Raw genomic sequence first — 14,875 nt, forward strand, 5'->3', positions numbered from 1 at the left:
CCTCTAGGCCAGTGGCCGTCAACCTGCGGACCTCCAGATTTTGCAAAACTACAACTCCCAGTATGCCCGGACAGCCAACGGCTGTCCGGGCATGTTGGGAGTTGTAGTTTTACAACATCTGGAGGTCCGCAGGTTGACGACCACTGCTCTAGGCCTCGGTGCAGAGAGATTGAGCCGACTTTATTCTTTTGCATGGGGCCATGCTGAAGTCCCCTGGGAACATCTGTGCAGAGGAAATACTGTAAAGGGCACACAGCACTATACCAATGCTGCTCCTCCTTTATTTCTATGGATGGTGGGCTCCAGAGGTCAGAACCCCACTATCATAAAATGATGGCATGGTCTAGTTCAGTGTTTTCCAACCAGAGTGCCTCCAGCTGTTGTAAAACTATGACTTCCAGCATACTGGTAGTTGTAGTTTTGCAACAGCTGTAGGCACTCTGGTTGGAAAACACTGGTCTAGTTATTGAAATAACTTGAGTAGAACTGTATTGAATTTCCGTTAGGTTTCATGCTATTTTTTGTATTTTTAATTTTTTTTTGCTAGTGTACATTGCTTCACTGTCCATGCATTGGATGCTACTGGGGCGGACTTATAACGGCATATCGTGGCCTGTGGTATGTCCGTCAATGACTTCATGACTCTTAGGAGATTGAGACCTCCCACAGAACTGTTCACCGGTTCCTAATCAATAGAAAATATTTGTCAGATTAACCGTTCGTTAACCTCCTTTTTCTCTCGAATTAAATTTTTCCCATAATCTCGAGCACTATGTCTGGCGCTGGATAGACATTAGTTTCCTGTACACGGTGTATGTATACAACATAGATATGTTAGCTTGATGGCTCAGGGACAGACATCACTGTAGTACTAGAGATCAACCCTTCCATGATGTAATATTATACTAGTATGATGCCTTAGATACCCATCTGATCTGCAAGTATATGCTGTGACCATTATTGAACTACATGTAGTAAAAAGCATGTTTGTTAGTGACCACTCAATTACTGGGGATTAAAGGGGTTATCCCAAAAGTCCTAAAAATCAATCTAATCTCCCTTTATTCCATGTGTCACCTCTCAGTGCTGCACTATTGGTGAGAAAAGGCATCATGACTGTCTGGGTATGACCTCCTTGATGAGTTGTCCATCCCTGCCTAGGGACTAAGGGATACATTTACTAAAACCTGTGGAGAGGAAAAGTTGACCACTTGCCTATAGCAACCAATCGGATTGCTGCTTTTATTTTTCAGAGTCCTTTTAAAAAATGAAAGAAGCAATCTTATTTGTTGCTATGGAAAACTGGTCAGCTTTTCATCTAACAGATTTCGATAAAACTCCCCCATAAGTACATATAGCCTTTTACTGTTTAATAGAATAACAATGTGTCCTGTGTGTCTGCCTTACATTTTACACAGAAGCTGACAGTAGACAAGCAGGCATTTATATTACAGGTGTTATGGCTGAATCCTGGGATCCATCATCAGTAGAGGAGAGGGCGAGGTTTGTCTCTGTCATCACTTATGGCTTGGGATCCTGGAAGGTTTGGCAGTGCTAGAAGACACACCTTTCCTACTATTATTATATTCTGTGATCCTAAGTGTACAGTCCAGAATTTACGTATCTTAACTTTAAAGAGAATTCTGCAATGGGTACACTTAAAGGGAATGTATGACCTAGACTTTTCCCCGGTTGGAGCTAGATACTGAAACGTTCTTTTATTTTTAATCTTTCTATTTTCTGGTTTGCAATTTTTTTTTTTTAATTTTTTTTGTGTGTGCATTAACCCCTTTCCCCTATAGGACATATGCATACATCCCAGCACCCGACATGTCCTAGCGATCTCTTGCACTGCCGCGGGCAGCATAGATCGGCGGCGGGACCCGGCTGTCAATCACAGCCGGAGTCCCGCCAAAGCTGCCTGGGCCGTGATCGCGCCAGTCCCGGCAGCATTAACCCTATAGATGCCGTGATCAAAATTGATTATGGGGTTGACAGGGGGAGCATGCTCCCTCTGTTCACTAACTGTGGTGCCATGATACGATCGTGGGTCGCCGTTGGTTGCTATGGCATCAGGAGGTCAGATCATGACCTCCTGTCTGCCTGCTATGGAAGCCTGTGAGATCCAGCCAGAGGCTGGATCACACAGGCTACTGTGTGCAGCTGATGGTGTCATACTGTGTTGCAGTACAAATGTATTGCCCCATAGTATAACCTGTAAATATAAAATAAAAAGTTATTCGATAAGAGTATGAAGTGTGTGTTAAAAAAAAAAATGTGCCCCTTTCCCTTTAAAAGCCCTGTATTATCACCAAAAAAGATCAAAAACACAAATCACATACATAATATATATTGCCACGTCTGTAATGACGTGTACTATAATGTAAATATCCCGCAAGATGAATGCCATAAAAGAAAATACAAGCACAAAATTCGCCAATTTTGGTTCAAATAGCGGAATAAAAAAGATCAAAAGGTAGCATGTATAGCAAAAAATTATCCCAATAAAAAGTACAGCTCACCCCGCAAAAAATAAGCCCTCAATTGTGTCGGACAAAAGATAAAAGTTATGGCTGGTGGAAAATTTATGGCAGAAAAATTATTTTGCTCAGAAAACGAAAAAAACATAGAAAGCTATATAAAATTGGTATCTCCATAATCGTACTAACCCACAGAATAAATATAACACTCTTACCACACAGTGTACACCATAAAAAATTAGAAAAACGCCAGAAATGTTTCCAGTTTTTCACAAAAATGCTGCATGTGTCAACAAAAATGCACCACTTATATAAAGTACAATGTCACTAAGAAAACTCTAGAATCGCTCCGCTCAGAAAAAGCGATCTAAAGTTATTACCATTGACACATGTCAAATAGAAAAGGACTGAGCGTTTTCCGTTTTTGCACTTACGTTTTTTCCTCCTTACCTTTTAAAAATCATAACCCTTTCAATTTTGCACCTAAAAATCCATATGATGGCTTATTTTTTGTGCCACCAATTCTACTTTGTAATTTATGTAATATTATGTAATAATATTTGTAATATTATGTAAATATTTTACCCAAAAATTTACGACGAAACAGAAAAAAAATCATTGCAACAAAATTGAATAAACTTCTTTTGGGGGGCTTCCGTTTCTACGCAGTACATTTTTCAGTAAAAATGACACCTTCTCTTTATTCTGTTGTTCCATACGATTAAAATGATAACCTACTTATATAGGTTTGATTTTGTCGTACTTCTGGAAAACTTCATGCAGGAAAATTTGACCCCCCCCCCCCCCTATAACTTTTTTTTTTCTTTTGCCACGTACGGACGGTATGAGGATCATTTTTTGCTCCGTGAAGTTTTTAGCGGTACCATTTTTGTATTGATCAGACTTTTTGATCGCTTTTTATTCATTTTTTCATGATATAAAAGTGACCAAAAACAAGCTCTTTTGTACTTTGGAATTTTTTTACGCCATTGACCGTAACGTTATACTTTTATAATACGGACATTTTGCAATACCACATGTTTGTTTTTATTTACACTGTTTTTTGTTATTTTTAATGGGAAAAGGGGGGTGATTCAAACTTTTATTAGGGAAGGGGTTAAATGATCTTACTTTTTCCCTTTTTTTTTAAATTTTATTTTTTTAAATTTTTTTTTTTTGCAATGTTATAGCTCCCATAGGGGGCTATAACACTGCACATCAATGATTCTGCCACTTGACTGCTCATGCCTGGATCTCAGGCACTGAGCAGTCATTCGGCGATCGAACAGCGAGGAGGAAGGTAGGGGACCCTCCTGCTGTCCTACAGCTGTTCGGGACGCCACAATTTCATTGTGGCGGTCCTGAACAGCCCCCTGAGCTAACCAGCAGTTTTTCTTTCACTTTAGATTCAGTTAACATTGAACGCTGCTTCTAAAGGGTTAATAGCGCGCGGCACAGCTATCTGTGCCATGCGCTTTTAGCCACGGGTCCTGGCCATCGTTCGATGCTGGGCCCGACCCGCTGTGGCCCCGCGTTATAGAACGGGAGCGGACTCAGGGCGTACAGGTACGCCCTAAGTCGTTAAAGGACATCTGCAGCGTGATTAACACTTATCCCCTTTCCACAGGATAGGGGATAAGTGTTTGATCTTGGGGGGGTCCGACCGCTGGGGCCATGGCTGTCCCGGGCAGGGGGCGTGCCGGCCGCAGCATGACGTTGCAGCCGGCACGCCTCCTCCATACATCTCTATGGGAGAGGCGGGGAGGCAGCGCTCGTGCCTCCCCCATAGAACTGTATGGGGGACGAGGGAGGAGACGGGGCGTCACCGTCGACCTCTAGGTCGACGCTACGTGCCTTAGCGCTCACCATGAGCACTAATGGAGGCGCCCCGTACAGGAAATCACAGTGGGTCCCAGCGGTCGGACCCCCCGCAATCAAACACTTATGCCCTATCCTGTGGATAGGGTAAAGTGTCATACCGCTGCAGTTGTCCTTTTAAGGTTTAACTTTTAAACTTTTGAACTTTTGGTATGTTATAAAGCATGCAAAAATGTTTTGCAATTGCTTTAATCAGTACATTTTCAGTGTTTCATACTGAAAAAGCCAGTCAAAGGGGCCAACAGGGGTCCCCCTGCCTCCTGGGACATAAACCAGTCCTGCAGTGTCCAGTGGTTATCGTCACGTCATGGACACCATGAGTGAGTGACACGGCTGCAGGCAGGTCCAGAGCTGCTGTGCTTGCTCCTGGCCCTCTGTGAGGGAGGGGGAGAAGTCATCACAGTAAGAAGAGGGACACTCCCCATGCCTCTGCATGGACAGAAACCTACCTGAGCAATGATGGCAAATAAAGGTAATTCTGAGAGAAATATAGGTCGTAAACACCTACAAATTAGATGTACATGATCAGGATGAGGCACTGAGGATCTGACAGGTATGCTTTAAAGTTACCCTAATCTGACCCCCTATCACTTTATAATGAAGGCTCATTTTTTTTGTGCCGTTTTCTGTCGCTTTTATCCTTACAATTTTTGTTTTGACGGAACCTCTTGATCGCTTTTTATTAAAAGGAAAAATTCTAACACGATAGGACCAAAACAACAATTTTGGATATTTATTTTAATGCTTTTTAAATATATTAAACATTTTAATATTTGCTTAATATTTAAGACCTCATACAAGACTTTAATAGCAATCATTAGATTATGTACTGTCCAGTACAGTGTATTATTGTGGTTGCTACTTACTGTTCGGTTCTATGCAATATCATAGTCCTTATCAGAAGTCAACAATCTAATCAGCAATCTTATTAAATTTTTATTTTTTTTTATAGCCTGGCTCTTCAGGCTGCATTAGAAACTCAGCGATCCTGCACACTTGAGGGAGATCTATAGGGTTAATGGCGGACAGTATGATCGCTGATGTCTGCCATTATCATCGTTGAGCTCCTGCACTCACTTTTTAGCTGTGCCGTAAATGTACGGCTCTGACATGTCTCGCTGCACTGCTGTAAATTACGGCATAGCGCATCTGCAGCGTATTTCATGCTGAAGGAAATACACTGTGTATTCTGCTAAGAGTAGACAGGGCAACCCACACTATCTTATTGCATACACAGGACTGCGGCTGGATAGACCTGTGTCTGTCCATAACAGAATCCACAGCATATATACAAATAGGTGCTAACATTCTCCTTGACAAGGAGGTGTTTCTCTACAGTCTAGCACAAAGTGGACCATGTCAGACAGTAAAAAAAAAAATCCTAATCTGGTGACACCCTGTTGTAAACTCATTCAAACATGGAATAACTAAAGAACATCAAAATGCAAATATGTTACATGTCAAGAGACCAGAAAGCTTAACCATTAAAAGACATACTGCCTTAGTTATTTATTGATTTGGGAAATGAAACCTATTTAACCCCTTAAGGACGCAGCCCTTTTTCACCTTAAGGACTGAGCCCTTTTCGCAACTCGGACCACCGTCACTTTAAGAATTAATAACTCAAACGCTTTTACAGAATATTCTGATTCTGAGATTTTTTTCGTGACATATTCTACTTTATTTTGGTGGTAAATATTCGGCGTTACTTGCATCCTTTTTTGGTGAAAAATCCCCAAATTTCATGAAAATGTTTAATATTTAGCATTTTTCTAACTTTGAAGCTCTCTACTTGTAAGGAAAATGGATATTCACAATAAATTTTATTTTTCTTCACAAATACAATATGTCCACTTTATGTTGGCATCATAAAATGGACATTTTTGCTTTTTGAAAAAAATTTGAGGGCTTCAAAGTAGAGCAGCAATTTTCAAAAATGTCATGAAAATTGCAAAATCTGAAGGGACAGATGTTACAGAACTACAACTCCCAGCATGCCTGGGCAGTCTAGGCATGCTGAGAGTTGTATTTTGGCCTTCCTAGTGATTGTCACAGTAAAGATCACTCTACTTTCACTTTAATTCAAACCCCCCCCACCGTTGTTTCCCTACCTGAGCCAGGATCTTTGCAGTCTCCAGCGAAGATCAGCGGTTCCCAGGCATCATGTTCTCAAGGTACCGGCCTCCATCTTCTCCCCATGTTCCCCTTGACATCCAGGGGTGGGCAGAACGGGGGGTTGCCATGGCATCAGTTCTGACCAATGGCAGGGGATAGGAGGAGATCGCAGCACTGCAACCTCACTCCTAGCTAGCCCTCAGGATGATCAGGGCTGTCACTGACGGCTCCGATCATCCCTATTTTCCGGGTGATCGGGTCACCAGAGACCCGATGAGCCCGTAATAGCAGAAAATCGCATGTCTGAATTGACATGCGATTTTCTGCGATCGCCGAAGTGGGGGGGTCTCAGGACTCCCCTGGGCGATGTACTGGGGTGCCTGCTGCGGGGACCAGAATTCCCATGGGTGTATCCATACGCTCCACGTCCTTAAGGACTCGGGATGCAGGGCGTATGCATATGCCCGGCGTCCTGAAGAGGTTAAGGTTTAAACATTTTTATTTTTATATAGAAACTGCTATATAGATTTTCTTGGTTTTCATTGAACTTTCATATATATGGACTGTACGTCATTTTCTTTTTCAAATATTTAGATTTAGCTTGTGGATGAATATTTAATTTCTTAAATCTGGAAGTCAAAAGAATTAAACCATATGGTGTTGCCTATGTGGCTTTATTGAATTTTTTATTCGTTAAGTTGGTGCCTTAAGATATGTTCTTCAAATGCTTTGTGTGTAAGTCAAACAATATTGTATAGGAGCTGATGATATTTGATATGCTCTGCAGGGTTACTGTTCCCTGGTGTCTACCTCAGAATAAACAATTGCACAGTTACAAATAAGTAATTCTAGTGGGCTGGAAAAAAAGGAGACTGGTAACCTTGGGAGGAGGTCACGCAGATCCTGGAATTCTTCTTTAGTACTGCCATTGGTAGATAAGATTACCCACTGGGTGGTACAGCTAGGATTATTGCAAGCTTCCAGTTTTTTTTTCTTGATTTGATTTGTCTTATATATGCTTCCAATGTTATAACGATTGCTTGCTTTGTGAGTAAATTTAACTCTGATACAATTAACTGTGTGTCTGCTGTAGGCAAGATTTGACATGTAAAGTCTTTTGTATTGGCATGGCGAAGTTTTATACTCATACAATGCCGTGTTTTTGTCTTTTCCAGGTCTGCAAAAATATGCATCAGTATCCCATCGCTTTGGAGTTAATGAACTGGAAACACGGGTACATTTGCAGATTCTTTCAAAGGGCAGTAAAATTAGGTAAAGTAGATTAATTGTACTTTTATTGTATTTTATTATCAGTAGTTCTTAAACTGGGCACATTCTGACACATCTACATTGAGTACATGGAGTGGGATTCCCATTTTCTGAAGATTGTTGTAGTACACATAGGTAGCCAATGCTCCATTCGTTGCCATGTTACAGAATATCTGGCTCAGCAGTCTCTTGGCAGTGAATGCAGTGGTGACAATGGAAATGCACTTACCCTTCATTCACAAGTAAGCTGTTCTTTTAAATGCTCGGAGTCCCAACATTTGGCCTCCAAATATGTCACAATTATCACCTCTCCTGTTAATAGGCCATAAATGCTCTTACTGGGCCATTCCTTTTAAATATCAGTGGTAACTTTTTTGTCTGTGTTTTTTTCTTTTTCTTAAATGGCTTATAAAATCATGGCTTTGTCCAAGCTGAAGCACAGGCATGGATAAAGTCCAGTAAGTCATGGCCTGATAGCACTCCTCTGTGCTCTCTCCTGTCTGATAGCACTCCTCTGTGCTCTCTCCTGTCTGATAGCACTCCTCTGTGCTCTCTCCTGTCTGATAGCACTCCTCTGTGATCTCTCCTGTCTGATAATATTCCTCTGTGATCTCTCCTGTCTTATAGCACTCCACGGTGATCTCTCCTGTCTGATAGCACTCCTCTGTGCTCTCTCCTGTCTTGATAGCACTCCTCTGTGCTCTCTCCTGTCTGATAGCACTCCTCTGTGCTCTCTCCTGTCTGAAAGCACTCCTCTGTGCTCTCTCCTGTCTGATAGCACTCCTCTGTGCTCTCTCGTGTCTGATAGCACTCCTCTGTGCTCTCTCGTGTCTGATAGCACTCCTCTGTGCTCTCTCGTGTCTGATAGCACTCCTCTGTGCTCTCTCCTGTCTGATAGCACTCCTCTGTGATCTCTCCTGTCTGATAATATTCCTCTGTGATCTCTCCTGTCTGATAGCACTCCACGGTGATCTCTCCTGTCTTGATAGCACTCCTCTGTGCTCTCTCCTGTCTGATAGCACTCCTCTGTGCTCTCTCCTGTCTGAAAGCACTCCTCTGTGCTCTCTCGTGTCTGATAGCACTCCTCTGTGCTCTCTCGTGTCTGATAGCACTCATCTGTGCTCTCTCGTGTCTGATAGCACTCCTCTGTGCTCTCTCGTGTCTGATAGCACTCCTCTGTGCTCTCTCGTGTCTGATAGCACTCCTCTGTGCTCTCTCGTGTCTGATAGCACTCCTCTGTGCTCTCTCGTGTCTGATAGCACTCCTCTGTGCTCTCTCGTGTCTGATAGCACTCCTCTGTGCTCTCTCGTGTCTGATAGCACTCCTCTGTGCTCTCTCGTGTCTGATAGCACTCCTCTGTGCTCTCTCGTGTCTGATAGCACTCCTCTGTGCTCTCTCGTGTCTGATAGCACTCCTCTGTGCTCTCTCGTGTCTGATAGCACTCCTCTGTGCTCTCTCGTGACTGATAGCACTCCTCTGTGCTCTCTCGTGTCTGATAGCACTCCTCTGTGCTCTCTCGTGTCTGATAGCACTCCTCTGTGCTCTCTCCTGTCCTGTGAGACAGGAGAGAACACAAAGGAGTGCTAGCCCACCCTCACTTACTGGACTTTGTCCATACCTGTGCTTTGTTTTGGACAAAGCCATGATTTTTAACAATAACATGTTAATAATGTAGAAAAGGGAGAATAGAAACCAGCTCTTGATGCAATAAGTCTTTATTCAAAGGACATGGTCAGGAACAGGAAAGGTACCTTTCCTGTTTCTAACCATGTCCTTTGAATAAAGACTGTTTTATTGCATCAAGAGCTGGATTCTATTCTCCCTTTTCTACTTTCCTTTGGTGTCGTCCAGGAAATGGAACCATGCTCTGGCTGTCCGGGCGGGGTGAGCTGGTTGACTGTTCTTACTTCATGTTAATAAAGTGTATTAGTAGACACTACATAAATCTGAATTGATTTTCTTCTTGGGTTTGTAGTACATAGTGTGTGTGTTACAGTAATAGGTGTAAGCCTTGTCCTTTATCGGCTACTGGTCACTACACTGAAAACTATTTTTATTTTGTCAATGCATTCCATGTGTTAGTTATAACAGATTTTTTATAGTTTTTTTTTTTTTCCCTCTCCAAACTTCTAAACAATCACTTCTTGTTTATGAAAAAAGGCCTTCTGCCTCGGCTACTGATTGGGTGTGCGGGGTAGGTCCTAGTGCCAACACAAACACGAGTGCTTGCAGCAGGGACCACAAAACAGCGGTTAAGGTGTGAGGAGGTTAATGAGTTTTTGTTTTTTCCCTTGCCTTATTTCACTGTGCCCCGAGCAGAAAAATCTCAGGAATACCCCTTTCAAATGATAGGATTGTGTCTAAAGATGGCTGAAACCTGCCTCATTTGTGGACTTAAATATAGGTCTTGATCTAAGTCAGTGGATATAAAAAGTCTACACACCTTTCTAAAATTCTAGGTTCTTGTGATGTTAAAGAATGAGAAAAGGTAAATCATCTCAGAATTTTTTCCACTCTTAATGTGACCTAAAATAGGAACAATTCAATTGCAAACTGTTCGCACCCTTAAAGGGGTACTCCGGCCCGAAGACATCTTATCCCTTATCCAAAGGATAGGGGATAAGATGTCTGATCCCTGGGGTCCCGCCCCCTCCCATAGACTTGCATTGAGGGGGCTGGGGGGTGACGTCACGATACTCCGGCCCATGGTCGTGAGGCTTCAGACACGGATGGATCATTGCTTCGTGCAGCTGAGACAAGTGGGTGCTTTGAGAGATTGCGGGGGTTACAACGATACCCAAATTATGTAGGTTTTATTTTTTTTTACTACTTTAAAAAAAAAAATTAAACTTTTTGTATGAAATTAGCATATTTAAAATTGTCCTTTTCTGACCCCTAAAATTTTTTGTATATGTGGAATGTGTAAGGGCTTTTTTTTTTTTTTTCTGTGCGTTTATCTGTAGATTTTATCGGTACATTTTTTTTTTTTTTTTTTTTTTTTTTTTATGGGACCAAAAAAACACAATTCTAGACTTTTTTTTTTTTTTTTGTGTACACAGTTGTCCGCTGTGTTCCCGGTCAGCCCGAGATTGATTTATTTTTTTAAATGCCGCAAGTGGTGATGTCTGGCATTCCCGCTATGCCACCATGGACCATCCCGCTATGCCACATGCTCAGCTCCTGAATGTGCGTCATAGAAGGGAAGCGAGGTTAGATTAATACTTTCTTGAAGTACCTCTTGATTTTATTTAAGCAATCAATCTTTTGGAAAGTCTATTAGCATGGCACATCTTGAAGTTGCAGGTCTTGCCCACTCTTCCTTCTAGAAGTGCTCCAAATCTGTCAGATTGTGAGGACATCTCCTGTGCACAGCCCTCTTCAGATCACCTCACAGATGTTAAATAGGGTTAAAGTCTGGGCTCTGGCTGGGCCATTCTAAAACATTAAGGGTAGGGTCACACATAACTGATCCGCATCATATTTTACGCTGCAGATCCGCCAGCGACACAACCCATTTTGTGCCTCCAGCGGTTGCCACCCCTGTTCCCCCGACTCGCTCCATCCCTGGCCTGCTTGCAGTGGCAATCCACGAGTTGGTGAATGCACTTTGACATCGTGGTGCAATATACTCTGACATCGCTGAGCAGCTGGGATGTCTGAGTGCACTCGCAGGCCCTCTGGCTGCTTATAGCGGCAGATTACTGTGGAGGACAAAATGGGTCAGATCACTGTTATAAGGCAGAAACCAGTCCATCCAGCACAATAAAAATAAGTGTGTGTGTATGTATATGTAGGTTTGTGTGTGTGTGTGTGTGTGTGTGTGTATGTAAAGTAAATAAACAAATCTAATGTTGATAGTGTAGGATGAATAGCGTAAACAATAAAACAAAAATACTATTGTGCAAAATTGCTGATTTTGATCACATCTCATCTGAGAAATTTTTTAAATAAAAAGTGGCTTAAAAGTCATATTCAAGAAATAAAATCATAGCACAAAAAAAGCCTACTTACAGTTAGGTATTAAAAAATATATATATTTTTTTTAATTGTGGGGGTCAGAATAGGGATATTGTAAGCATAGTTATTGTTTTAAAGTTTCTGACAGTAACAGACAAGAATGTAAACACAGGTATAGTTTTAATCGAGTGGACCATGACAAAATTACTGTAAACTTGAAGTATTTTAATTTCCCTTTTTTGTAGCACCTTAAATTTTATGGTAAAATGAAAGGTTTCATTACATTTGGTTGTGCATGCATGCATGCTACAAAATACAAGCCCCAATATGGCCCTGTGAACAAAAAAATGTTTCCCTCCTAAAAAATGTTTTTCCTCCTTAAAATTGGCCATGCCTTCAATGGGTTAATGGCTGGAGGTGCTTATTCCGCTGCATTCTTTTCTGCAGCAAAATTTCTGGAAATTAGTGGATCCCAACTTTCTACTTCCCTGTTGAAGTCAATAGGAGCCACCCACAAAAGGTCTGCAGCATATTTAACATGCAGATTTAAACTCTACCCCACCGGTCAAATTTCTTTTACAATGTGAATAATTTTTTTTTAAACCTTATCTCCCTTTGTCGCTGTAATACTGTGAGCATTTTCCCATGCAATTTAGCTGCAGAAACTTGACAGGATATTTACTACGTGTGAATATACCTAGTTCTTCTCAACTTTAAATGTCATGATAAACCCTTGGCATCATGTAAAAGTCGTCATGTCCTTTTTGCATTGTTTTGTGAGTTTATCATGACCTCTTCCTCAACGTTCAATCTTCTCATTGCTCATACACTAAAGAATCCACATTCATATAGATGTACTCTAGGCGTAGAGGATGCTGTCTTGACAATCTTTCTGGGTACTGTAGTTCACCCATTTATTACATTTGAATTAACTGGTGACCGAAATATATCCAGATTTAAACATTTCAAACCTTCTAGTACGTGTAGCCTGCTGTATACTCTTGAGGAAATTGTCTAGACATTCTAGTCAGACACCCTGCTCTGTGTTGCCACCTCTGTTCATTAAAGGACCGTCCAAGGCAGTAGAGGTTTTCTTTGGAAGTTTACAACTGCTTTGGACAGATTTTGACACTGACAGAGGGTGGCAGCCAGGCCTGCAGTTCATAGAAAGCTGTGTTTTGGTGCTGCTCATGGACACTGATTATGCCTATTGATAAATTGCCTTAAAGGAAAACGGTCATCAGTGTCACTTGCACTACCCTGTTTGTGTATGCTGTGCTCTATGACACTGATGCTAAAGATGCTTACCTATCCCCGATTCCTGCTTCCTTCCTTGGTACCTGCCTGTACCAACAGGTTAGTGTAGGGGACACTGACGAGATTCACTTTTTAAGGCATTTTTTTTTCATATGGGTTTTTACCATAGCACTTTGCCCAATTAACAGCTGCTCAAAAAACATTGGTAACACAAGGAGGTATGACTACAGGGTAAGGTCATATTCACGCTGAATTGTTCTTCTTTTGATGTCATTTTGGCCTTTCTGATGTATGTGTCCAGGGATCCTACCAATGTATACCTTCTACAATATATCCTTTAGGGTATGTTCACATTAAGAAAGTTCAGCAAGGAAATTCCTTGCCGAATATCTCTAGTGGTTCTCCGTCATTCTAAAATCTTCAGAAATCAGCACTTATGTCTGTCTCATTGACAAACTGCACTTCTCTGGCAGATCCCGCCAGAAGATTGAACATGTTCGTTTGTATGCCGTAATCCAATTGATTGTCTGGATGGGAGGCTGCTGCAGGCAGAATCTTTGTGGTGTTAGCTGGGCCTTTAGGGTGAGTTCCCAGTGTATTTCCCGCTGCTGTCACAAATTTTGCGCAGTGTGGAATACGCTGCGTATACGCCAGGTGGGAATGCACCCTTAGAGTGGAATGTGTCACGGATAGATCCATTTGAAATAAAATTGTATGCCACATAACGTCTATACTTGTCCATCTGTTTTTTTGCTGTATACTGGCCCAACAGAGTTAGAATGACACAATGGCCTTTCAGCCTATGGGAAACATATGGACATGATTAACATGTATGACAGGAGATTTTTCTAGCATATGTATGCTAAGCAGACATCACAGCTTTATTGTGGTAACACGTAATCATAAACTTTGTATAGATTTGTGGATAGGACTTTGCAAAGTTGCCTTTTAATATAAATGCATTGGAACAATAAACCTGGTTCATTGTACGAGCCCATGCTAAAAACAATTATTAATTAAATAGTACCTATCCACTAAACTGTCCCTAATCCCCCATCCCCATCTGTCCCTGACTCTCACTGACTCTATCCCTGTCTCTATTTGTATATATCTATAAATGCCCCCCCCCCCCCTCTTCAATCCCCTGTGGCTGCTCAAGATCCTGCTGTGAGCGAGGGAGGAAGGGGGAGTGGCCCGGCAAGTGTGACATCATCTGATGCTTGTCGGGGCGCACTTCATAGACAAATGAAGATAGATAGATTATATATATATATATATATATATATATATATATATATATATATATATATATATATAATATAATATAATATATTCTCTATCTATATCTCAAAAAGAAAAGTAGCCAGCACAACTACCTAATACACGGGTGCACGCTGCTGTGGCATATATGGATTAAACGAAAAAGGTTGCAGCAGCACTCTTGGACAAAAAAAATGGAGGCTCTTGGCGCACTTTTTGATCAAACCGTGTCCTCCATTCACCACGCGGAGGTGGCCTCATTTCGGATGGGACCCTAACACTCCTTTCACTCACCTCTGCTGGGCATATTGCTTCTGACTGGGTGACATGCTGGGTCCACAATCAATTTAAAAAAAAAACTCCTGTAATTTGATTGTGGATCCAGCATGTCACCCAGTCAGAGGCCATATGTCCAGTAGAGGTGAATGAAATTAGTGTTAGGGTCCCATCTGAAATGAAGCCACCTCCGCGTGGTGAGAGGTGTAAGAAGCTTATTGATGGTTATAGGAAGCCACTGATTTCAGTTATTTTTTCCAAAGGGTGTGCAACCAAATATTTAAGGGGGACAATAATTTTGTCCAGCCCATTTTTGGAGTTTGGTGTAACATTATGTCCAATTTGCTTTTTTCCTCCCTTTTTGGGTTTAGTTCCAATACACA

The 14,875-nt window shown here is 41.7% G+C and overlaps 1 protein-coding gene across 2 annotated transcripts in view; it reads left to right on the forward strand.

Annotated features, from left to right (window-relative positions):
* The window catches only part of BMPR1A (bone morphogenetic protein receptor type 1A), a 139,892-nt gene that overhangs the window by 42,594 nt on the left and 82,423 nt on the right, over window positions 1–14,875 (forward strand). For both annotated transcript variants that reach the window (XM_056530807.1, XM_056530806.1), the window contains exon 2: window positions 7,649–7,745. The gene's annotated coding sequence lies outside the window, so the exon portion shown is untranslated. The remainder of the gene's footprint in view (window positions 1–7,648; window positions 7,746–14,875) is intronic.

This window comes from Hyla sarda, chromosome 7, assembly GCF_029499605.1.
Source record: "Hyla sarda isolate aHylSar1 chromosome 7, aHylSar1.hap1, whole genome shotgun sequence".
NCBI lineage: Eukaryota > Metazoa > Chordata > Amphibia > Anura > Hylidae > Hyla > Hyla sarda.